The sequence below is a fragment of the Pteropus medius genome, unplaced genomic scaffold (assembly GCF_902729225.1).
Source record: "Pteropus medius unplaced genomic scaffold, Ma_sr-lr_union100, whole genome shotgun sequence".
Lineage (NCBI taxonomy): Eukaryota > Metazoa > Chordata > Mammalia > Chiroptera > Pteropodidae > Pteropus > Pteropus medius.
Window position 1 is genome coordinate 4,940,073 of NW_024354498.1, and position 11,918 is coordinate 4,951,990.

The 11,918-nt window shown below is 38.3% G+C and overlaps 1 pseudogene; it reads right to left on the bottom strand.

The window, feature by feature from the left end:
• Positions 1-6,088: 6,088 nt before the first annotated feature.
• Positions 6,089-6,207, bottom strand: LOC120594367 (uncharacterized; annotated as a pseudogene).
• Between the last annotated feature and the right edge of the window lie 5,711 nt (positions 6,208-11,918).

Below are 11,918 nucleotides of genomic sequence, written 5' to 3' on the forward strand. Positions count from 1 at the left end.
CTTTTCCTCTTCTTGTGGGTAAGAATAAGGTTGTGGTGGGTGGTGGTTCAGTTTCAATCTTGAAGGTAAGGAAGACACCCATTGGGATAATGGAGCAATAAGAGAGAAGGAACCTAGGTCCCTACATGACCTTGGCAAGCAAGTCATCCTACTTCCATCAGTTACCTACAAGCTTGGATTTTACCTTGGACTTTTACAGAGAACTAGATCTATCTTGTTTGAGCCACTGTTATTTTGGTCTGTGTCAAAACAAATACAGTGATTTACATTGGTAAAGTGACTTCCAGTTTGCAAAACACTTATGTGTTTTATCTCTTAGCTGCACAGCACAAGCAGGTGAAATAGACAGGTGAGGGACTGGTTAGAGCATCTACTTGGCAGGGGAGGAAACTGAGGCTCAGAGAGGCCATACCTTTTGTCCCCAGTCACATACCTGTGCAGACACGGAAACACATCTTAAACCCAGGTATTTGGACTGCTATTCCAGTGCTCCTTTTACGGTAATATTGCCTCTTTGTCTTTGGAAATCTCAAGACAAGGCCCCATATGTGCATGAGAGAGAAATTTCCATTCATCAAAACCCTTGCTATTTTGATATCTTAAGCCCCCGCATCCAGCTCTTCTCTTCTCCTTTTCACCTACTACAAACCATCCTCCAAAACAACAAAAACGCAAAGCTCCATTAAGTAGAGTTTTAAAAAACAGTTGATAGCCTTGCTTAATATCAGAACTTCCGAAGGTTGGGGAGGGGAGAGGGAGTTGTAGTGGGAGGAGTATTTTATCAATGACATTACTTATAATAATTTTTATTTTTCAACTACAGTTGATATATTATAATATATTAGTTTCAGGTGTGCAGCATAGACATTTATGTAACTTACGAAGTGATCACTGGGTCAATCTAGTACTCATCTGACATCATGCATAGTTATTGCAATATTTCAATGACGTTTCAAATTGCCAACACATAGCATAATAAAATGCAGAACTATTTTTATTATTGTTTTTAAATTCTCTACAGACAATGAACCCATTATTACCTATATCCCCTTTTTTACCTGCACCCTGGGTGGACCACTTACATCACTCTCCCCCTTAATATGCCACAAAATAGTAGTAATAAAGAAAGACAAAATAATAAAATGCCAAATCCAATTAACTCTTCCTTGCTCTCTTTGATATTATACAAGTCCAGGAAATGGCTTCGATTTGTTTTTCTTTTTCTTTTTCTTTTTTCTTTTTATTTATTTCTTTTTTATGGTGACATTGGTTAACAAAATCCAGTCAATTTCAGCTGTACATTTTCACAGTAAAGCACATATATATTCATACTGTGTTCACCTCCCATAGTTAGATTTTTTTCTGTCACCACATATTTGACCCCATTAACTCATCTACCTCCCCCCTCTCCACTCTGTCCTCCTCCGCCACCACCTACCCTCTGGTAATCACTAGTCTATAGTCCATGTCCATGAGTCTCTGTTTGTCCTGTTTATTTGTTGCTTTTAGGTTTATATCCCACACATAAGTGATATCATGTGGTTTTCAACTTTTTCTGTCTGGCTTATTTCGCTTAGCATAATTATCTTGAGGTGGCTGGGATGTTTGGTATCAATTGTTTCCTGTTACATTTAGAAGTGCTTCTGTAATGAAAAAGAAAATCGTCTGTTTCCTTGGATTTTTCATTCTGTCTTATATCCATAGTTACAAAAGTTTGTTCCGTGCATTTTTTTTAAAGCTGGCATCTTGCCTAACTCGAATCGATTATGAAGGTTGAGAAGGACAGTTGAGATCTGTAGCTTGATTCCTGAGTGAGTTGGCTGTTTAGAAAGATAGCATCGACAGCCGAAACAGCCCGCAGATGGGAAGGCAAGTCTGACGAGTCCCTTGTTCATTACAGAGCCACTGAAGGACTCACTAAGTTGGACTCTTCCCCAGAGGAGTACAGAAAGGTAAATGCTCATGTGCCTGGGAGAAATTAGCGAAAAGTTTCTTTCCTCAAAGGCTGTACAGAAGGAGTTGCCAAATTAAATGCAGGACACCAGTTACATGCGCATTTCAGATAAGCAATACATACTTTTTTAGTATAAATATGTTCCCAAATATTGCAGGGGACATACTTATACTAAAAACATGGGATGCTCAGTTGTATTTGCATTTCAAATAAACAAGGAATAAAATTTAGGTATAAGTATGTCCCAAATATTTCATGGAACATGCTTATACCTTAATAGTATTCCCTGTTTATCTAAAATGCAAATTTAACAGGGCATACTGTATTTTTATTTGCTAACTCTGGCAGCCCTACTTATATATAGAAATCTAGTAAGATTTTATGAACTGGTCTCTTTTGATTCAGGAATATCTGACGTTTTTCTCTTAAAGGATTATGTAGGCTGATTGGTTTTATTTATTGGTGGAGTGGGGATATATGGGGGCGGGGGGAGAAGATCAAGGAGAAGGAGATTGGACTGGATGACAGGAGGCTGGCATCTGAGTCCTGCTCTTCCAGAAACTAACTGGCTGTGTGAAGTTGGACAAAGCATTTCACCTGTCTGAGCTTTAGCATCTTAAAAGGAGGAGATTAAATGGTCTCTCTAAGGATAAAATGATTCTACAGTCTTATGTCCTTCCCTATGCTACAAATATTAAGACAATTTATTTTCCACAGAGATTGGCGCTGTCCAATAAAAAATAAAATGCAAGCCACAGGTGTAATTTTAGATTTTCTAGCAGCCACATTATAAAAGGAAAAAGAAACAGGTGAAATTAATTTCAATAATATAGTTTATTTAATCAATTATATTAAAATATTATCATTTTAATATGTAGCCAATATAAAATTATTAATGAGATAATTGACATTCTTTTTTGTACTGTCTTCAGAATCTGCTGTGAATCCTTATAACACATCTAAATTTGGACTAACCACATTTAAGGTATCAATAGTCATGTGTGGCTATTGTACAGCATAGTTATAGGCTAAATAAATAACTAGATAAATAAATACATTTCAGAAAGTTACACAAATTCAAAAATCAGATCTGTGGCAGGTCGTGGAGAGGAACTAGACTATTGAGGAACATATTCATAGGCTTTTAAAAATTAATATACAATTGATTCTTATTATTTATAGATTCAGTACCTGTGAATTCGCCTACTTGTTAAAATTTATCTCGAATCCCAAAATCAGTACTCGAGGCACTTTTGTGGTCATTCATGAACAAGGTATGTGCAAAGGGCGAAAATTTTCAATTGTCCAACATGCATGTTCCCAGCTGAGGATGAACAAGGCAATGCTCTGTCCTCTTGTTCCAGCTCTCATACTATAAACAAGTGTCCTTTTTGTGGTCTGTGCCACGTTGTGTGCCTTTTGTGGATGATTTCATTGCTTAAAATGGCACCCAAGCATATTGTTGAAGTGCTGTCTAATGTTCCTAAGAGCAAGAATGCTGAGATGTGCCTTATGGAGAAACTACCTGTTCTTAGATAAGCTTCTTTCAGTGATGAGTTAGAGCTATTCACCAGGAATTAAATATTCATGAATCAATAATACATATTAAATAAGGTATCTTTAAATAGAAACACATGTAAAATAAGGTTATGTACTGATCCAAAAATGTTGTGACCAGAGGCTCATAGCTAGGGGTAACGGCTCAATATTCACCAATTCAGTGTTCACAGTGACTTTATAGAATATAAATATCGTGAATAATGAGAATTCAATATATTTTATTTTTTAGAATAGTTTTAGATTTACAGAAAAGTTAGGCAGGTAGTACAAAGAGTTTTCCATATCCCTACCTCTTGCACACCGCTTTCTCTATTATTGACACCTTACATTAATGCAATATATTTGTTACAATTCATGAACCAATATCAATACATTATTATTAACTGAAATCCACAAATTTTTCAGATTTCCTGAGCTTTTACTTAATGCCCTTTTCTGGATAACAGGATCCCACATTACATTTCGTTCTCATGTCTCCTTAGGCTCCTCTTGGCTGTGACAGTTTCTCAGATTTTCCTTGTTTTCATTGACCTTGGCAGGTTCAAGGAGGACTGGTCAGATGTATTGTACAATGCCCACCCACCCCACACACACACCATTGGGATTTGTCTGATATTTTCTTATGATTGGATGGCAGTTATGGGTTTTGGGAAGAAGATCACAGAGATAAAGTGTCATTTTTGTAGTATCATATCAAGGATCCGTACTATCAACATGATTGATAATTGTTGGCATTGGCCTTCATCACCTGGCCGAAGTAATTTGTCAAGTCTCTCCACTGTAAAGTTAGTCATTTTTCCCCTTTTCCATACTGTCTACCTTAGAAGGAAGTCAATATGCACAGCCCACACCTAAGGAGTGGGGAGTTATACTCCACCTCCCTGAGGGTATCTATATAATTTACTTGGAATTCTTCTGCACAGCAGACTTGTCTCTTCTCCCTTATTTATTATGATAGTCAATTATTTATTTATATCAGTAGGGACTCAGGGATATTTATTTTTACTTTGAATTATAATCCAATATTAATTTATCTATTTTTTTTTTGTTCAAGTTATTCCAGCTTTGGCCATTGGGAGTTCTTTCATTTGACTCTTGTGACCACTTGACATACCCCTATTAATGTGGTATGTGTGTGTGTGTGTGTGTGCGCACGTGCGCGCGCACATTTCCTTAATTTCTGGCACTAGACGATACTCCAGGTTCATCTTGTATATTTCCTGCCCCCAATTCTAGAATAAACCATTTCTCCAAGGAGGCCTGGCTCTTTTAACTGGAGAATGGTGTGAGAAATGAGAATCTGGGCACTAGGTTTGTTCGTTGTTACTGGGGTGTTGCTTCTTTTGGCCCTCTCAGCTGACAGAGCAAAGAAATATATGTGTCTGTACTAACCCATACATACATACATACATATCTATTTACATCTATCTATCCGTCTATCTATCATCCATCTATCATCTATCTATATGTCTATATCATCTATCATCTATCTATATTTATATTAAGCTAAACATTAGTTCATACTGATGTCTACAACTAATCTATTACCACATGGATCATTCCAGCCTCCTCCCCTTGCTGATCTGTAAATTTCCATTCAACAGTGAAAAAGCTGGCTCCCACCATCTGTCATCCATTTACTTAATTGTTCAATTCCAGTTTACATGTATAAAGGTATTAGCTATCTACAACCATCATAGGCTTTTATAAAATAAATTTATTTCCATTATAAAACTAATACATGTTTAACAAAGAAAATTGGAGAATTAGATACAAATTGGGAAAGAGCATCAAAAGTAGGACCCATCATCCAAACATATTTAAGGTTAATGCTGCTATTTAGGGTTATTTCCTTCCTCTGTGCCTTCTCACTGGCCCTTTAAACCAGCCAAACTCCCCAACACCCCCTTAAACTACTAGTGTCCATCTCTTAGGACCCATTTTGTCTCTCCCTGAAGGACTCTAACTCCAGTCTTCACACCCAGAAGCTGACGTGCTCTGTAGCCTTTAAACTTGATGCTTTACTTGGCCACCCTAGATTTAGTTGTCGGCCATCCCAAGGACACTGGCATAGCCTTACCTCTCTAGAAATGAGAGACTGATTTGGCTCAGACCTTACTCCCTAGCCCCCAAGTCCAAAGATCCAACTCCAGCTTAGGTCCTTTTTCTGGTCTCTTTTCTAGTATAATGTTTTCGTTATTTTTTCAATTATAGTCACATTTTAAATATGATTTTGAATACTGCTTTTTCCTTCTTAACATTATATCATAAGCATATTTCATGTCATTGCAGTTTTTCTAATCGCTATTTTCCTGTGTAAGTTTTAGCAACAGGATTTGCCACGTTTTTAAAAATTATATCCTATTAGAACCCTGAGCAGCTCCGATATCCAGCTATTATAAATCACTCTGAAATGACACCTTTGTACCTTATAACCTTTTCTGTATTTAGAGCAAATAAGGTACATTAGAATATATTTTAGATTCATCCCCCCAAAATTGAGTAAGTCAAGTGTATTTGAAATTCTCAATGTACGTTAGTAAATTTCTTTTTCTTTTCTTTTCTTTTTTTTAACACCTACAGCACCTGGTCTTCCTAGGTGGTCTCCCATCCAAGTACTAACCAGGCCCAACCCTGCTTAACTTCTGAGATGAGAGGGGATCAGGCTTGTTCAGGGCAGCATAGCCATAGACAGTAAATTTCTTAAACATGTGTAGTACTAATTCAACTTAGGCTTAGTGTCAAAATAGAAGCCTCCAGCCCTCCCACTCCCCAGCCCCAGAGGGCTGCCTTTTGGTATTCTTGGGAGAAACAGAAAAGACCCCATATCTGACCCAGTGAGGCAATTCTTTGCTTTTCTTTTTATATTATGACACAAATTCATACATACTACAGACAAATCGGGGCCTCAAACCATTGTAATATCAATAGTTGACATTTATTGAGGGCTTCCTAAGTGCCAGGCACTCTTCCAACAGCTTTACCTGTATTAAATAATTTAATTCTCACAATATTAAGAGGTAGACATCTGGTGGTCTCCATTTATAGATGGAGATACTGAGGCATAGAGGCATAAGTAACTTGCCCAAGGTCACTTGGTTTGTAAGTGGTAGAGACACTGTCTGAACTCAGGCAGTCTAATGCCAGAAGCTATTCTCTTGGTGCTCCCACTGTGGCTGTGTGAGATGAAAACTGTTAATAAAACAGTGGCCTCATTGCTGTTGATTATCTCCCAATATCAGCATAATAAAGGGCACAGCCATGTCATATTTTATGTGTTCCTTTTTTTTTAAGTTTCCATTATAGAAAAACGTGTCTTATTTAAATGGATCAGAGAATGCTATGAATAAAGGTCACTTTCTTTATTGCCAAACTTTCCAAAAGAGAAATTTGCATTTCTGATGCTAAAGACTATATCACAGATACAGGTGGCAGGCCAATGTTTCAGCAAATAAAGAAGTGTAGAGGGCCAAGCTGAGCTCGGCAACTGAAATCCGGGCTTTCCTTGTTCTTCCATGACCAATATTTCCCCACTGCCTCAGGGATTCCTAAAAACAATCTTGAAAAAGGTACATAGCTCTAGAAAATGTGTTCTTATTTGTAAAATGATTAGTTTCTTATTAGTTCCTTTCTGCATGTAATGTGTAGGAATTGTTCTTCCTATACACATAAGGAGTTCTGGTTGCTGTGGCCTTCAGTAGCTAGAAAAAGCAAGAGATGATTTAAAAAATGGCCTTTGAAAAGGTCGAGATCCCCTCCACCATCCCTGCTATGACTATATTAGTTATAGTAACATTAGAATCTCAATAGATGAACACACCAGCCATTTATTTCCCAGTAATGTCAAGTCTAATACCAGTGCTCTTGTTTAACAGGTGACCTTCCACAGCCTCTCAGGGGCCCAAGCTTAAGCTAGGCCCTCAAGTCAATAGCTGAAGAAGGTACACTTGCTTCTTAACCACCTTGGCCCAGAAGCTAAAAGTGTATTTCCACTCCCATTCCACTGGTAAAAAGCAGTCAAATGGCCACCTCTCAAGGCCCTGGGAAATTGACTCTCTGGCCAGGCAGCTGCTTTCCAGCCACAGCTTTACATTATGGAGAGGAAGGCCAGTTCGGGTGGTCATCGAGTCATCTCTGTCCTAAGAACCTTACATGGACCAAGTTCTGATTTCTCAGAATGCTAACAGGAGCGAGAAGGGTGGTGGCAGACGCTCTGTGGAAAAGTAGAGCACCAACCCCATGGTCTCTGATGACATGCATTATCTGTCTACAGGCTGTCACTGGCCACTGAAGTCAGGGGAGAGCTATCTTTTCATGTACCAGGCACAGAGATCCTAGGAGAAATCATGGTCCTAGGTGGTTTGACCACAAAGTGAGCACAAAATAAGAAAAGTTAATATGACATATAAAACAAGTGCATAGAAGTGGGTAGGTGGGATGGTTGATCCACAGGCATTGACTTAGTAAAGCAACATAAAAAACTTTCTGATATATTAGAACAAAACAAACAAACAAAAAAAAACAGATGTTCCCTAACTGCATAGCTTCGTGTGTAATACTTGACCACTCTGGGGTATCGTATATGCAAAAATGATGCCATTGGCCCAAATGTTTCAAAAGTGTCTTCTATGATCTTATGACCTATGAACTACAGAATGGGAATGAGCACTTCCAGAACCCTCGGAAAAGCCTCTCACTATATATCTTGATCTGGCTGGTAGTTATACAGATGTATTTACTTTATAAAAATTCAATGAGCTGTACACATAGGATTTGTGCACTTGTCTTTATGTATGTTCTTCTTCAATTTTAAAAGTTTACAAAGGGAAAAAAGCCTGTCACCTTATTCACCGTTCTTCAAATATGGAACCTAACACAGTGTTCAAAGTCTAAGAGTCATAGAAATGGCAGAGCCCGAGAAGGAGGCTACATAGCCATGAGCTGCAAATGAAGGGCATCCCCCAACACCATTTCAGCTCCCCTGAGGTCACCCATGCTTCCATTCTTGCTTTTCCTTCTAGGTGTGAGCACAAGATGAAGAGTACTGTTACCTTTATTTAATTTCTCAGTTCTCCCATCTACAAACCACGGATAATCATAATGCCTACTTCTCAGCGTTTTGTGGAGATTAAATAAGTTAATACATGTAAAACACTTAGAATAGTACCTCCCACATATTAAGTGTTCAATAAACATTTGTCAAATTGATGGTGAGGAAGATGATTATTTTTACATGCGTTCTTAGGCCCACAAGACCCAACGCAACCAGAGTGACTCTCTGTTACTTTCAAACAAAAGAGCCTAATTATTTTCACTGGTACTTTAAATTCCAAAATATGTGGATCAATATTAATTCCACTCTGGCCTTTTCTCCACTCGTAACTTTGCTTCTAAACACAGTCCAGTTTTATCCATTGGGGCTATGTTTTAAAATGGTTGATTGTCTAGTATCATGACTATTAGTGGCTTCACCATCTTATAAAGGCAGGCTGTGGATGCTTTACACACTGGGGAACTTGTGGCAAGCTAGAAACATAGGAATCTTGCAGCAAGGCTGATCTAAACAGTAAAGAATGAAGACATGCTAGGTATACGGATGTGAATTTGGAATGCAAAAATAACTTTTAAGATGAGTGGTAAACTAGAAAACATGTGCTCAATTGATACAATATTCTAATATTCTAATATATGTCCTTCTCAGCTGAAACCTCGACATCGTGAAGTCTCCCAAAACACTAAGTTGCCAGGACCTCTGGGAGAAGATAATTGTCCTAGCCTGGTTTCCTCCAGAGGCTAACTTGGAAAAAAGGACTTGAGTACATGTGGCTGATTTGAGAGCCAGTCCAAGGAAACAGTGGAGGGGAGCAGGAAAGTGAAACAAGGAAGAGTAGGCAGCCAGTGAAGAGTGTGGTATCAAGCCAATCGATCACTGTGGGCAACTGGCATTCATTCTCCAGCATTTCCAGCCTGCTGCATGGGAGGGCAGTGCAGACTTCAGGGCCAGAAAAGGCAAATAAATGCAGGTTCTGGCAAGTGGAAACCAGGCTGAAAGGCACTGAAGTGGTAAGGACAAGGAGACAGCAAAACCCTGACAGTGTCTGCTACAATAGCCCAGGCATCCTTTGAAGATGTGGCTATGTCCGTACTTCTGGAGATCAGGTGGTTGCCTTACAAGCCATACTGACAAGCTGCAACTCTTCATTTTGCAAATCATTTCAGTTGAGACAAATGTGATGGTTCTTCTGAAATGGTAATTATATTTTCCTGGAAATCAACACAGGTTTGTTTATATGCCACTTGTATGTTGCAGCATATAGCACATGCAGATCTTGAACATCTTGAAAAAGTGGTACAGGGCCCCAGTATAAGTCTGTTCGCAGACCTGCCTGGAGGACACCAAATGGTATGTTATTTCCTTCTTTCAACTGCATGTCACCAACAAAGGAACCCTACATGCTGGAAGTGGTGCTTTTCAGAGATCTCGCAGCAGGCTACAGATGCGAGATTTATGTCAGTGGAAGGTCTGGCATCTTTTCTGCAGTGTGTGAGTGGCACGGATGAGTACTCAGGATGGGGAAGTTTGCATTTTAATTTACATGCTGTTGCTACCCGTTTTGGCTGCCTTACCCAGAATGCCCCAGATACCTATTTGAATGGGAAGTGTTCCATATTTGTAAAACAGACCATCTTGTGGAAATTGGTGTTTTGTCACTCTCCTGAACAGTGTGAAGTTAGGAAAATGGCTTGTGTGTCTTGTTTGTGTTATAGAATTCTGGCATTTTTTTCCTCTCCCTTTCTTTCTTATCAGCATTTTTCTCAAGGGAGCTGAGAAAAGCCAAAAAGATCCTTTTTACCATTTTTTTCAGAACCACATAACATGAAAAATACAACTTTCTGTTACACCTTAATCACTGTTTACAACAAACTATGAGTAGTTTCAAGCCATAATTAGTATACACTACTAAAATTGGTAGAAATTTGAAAGCTATCAAAAATCATTTTTTGTTGTTTTTGAGAATTTCTTCCTTCTTTTTATTTTTCTCTTGGACTATTGATTTATTGAATAAAAGTTATCCTTTGTCCAAGTCCCAATGTGATGGTCTGATTTGCTTTAGATATGTACTCTTAAAAGCCATATAATTTCTTTTGTATTGTATTATTTTGCAACATATTTCTAGGCATTATTGAATTATCACATTTTTCAATTTTATTTTTATACAATGAATTTTGTTTATAGAACACTTAAATTGCCATATATAACATGCATGCATATTTAAAACGATAAGGAGAAGTATTCAAAATTCCAACAAGAGTCTCATATAACTGCAGTGATGTAATATAATATAATGCAATAAAAATGCAATTTATCCCAAGGACATATTTGGCAGAATGCAAAGGTCACTGTTTTCTGACCCTAATTTTTATGCTACTGTCTGACATTTACATTGTATATAATTAAGAGCATACACAAGTATATCATGTCTTTTTGAGACTAATTTTACATAAATTATGTGTTTCTGTGATTTGTTTGCATAATAGGGTACGCAGTCTATATTAGGAATGTCACATAGATCATCCCCCCTTTACCCCACCAGTCCCCATTCAAGAATTCTGGAAGTAAATCAGAGAAAAGAGAGATTGGAGAGTTCTTCTGAGACATTCTAAAAATAATCAACAGCAGACTACTTCCAGCAATAAGACAGACTGAGCTCATGAGTAAGACCTATTACGAACACACAGAAATACTGAGAAAACATTATCCCCACAATTTAAATATATAAATGAGCTCAGAAAAAAATAAGAACGGAACCTCCAAGTGCCAGACTGGAAGAAAAGAATTGAAGTCAGAGCAGTAACACTAAACAGGTACCTCAGAACCACCAAGATTTCACACCCAGATACAGGCTGGGGGCTGGGATTCTAATATCTGTGTGCAAGCCTCCAGACCTTGATGGTGCAGGGGAGCAAGTATCTCAGACAGCTCTCCAATCCAGGTTCTGAAAAGGGGACTGGAAGCAACTCCAGTCCAGGGAAGTAATGAGGAGGCTGGTGTTTGGGCCATTGGGTGGAAAGGTGTCATCTGCAGGAAATGAAAAACCCAGGAGTATACCCTGTTCAATGTAGAATTTAAATCCACACTACCTCTATGACGCAGGAAACCCAAGCCAAATGACTAACATAAAAATAGATCTAGAACTTCTGAAACCTCCAGAATCCCCAGTTGATACAAATGTAGAACCACTCTACAGGTCCATTTTCACACCTCACAGGACCCCAGTGGGGAAAAAACAACCTGCTGAAGAAAAATTCACAATGAAAGATATGAATGTATAGAATAATGCACCCACTGTAGGAAGAGTTAGAAAACTCAGAAAGCAAGAGAATTAGCACCCCAAGTTGAAAA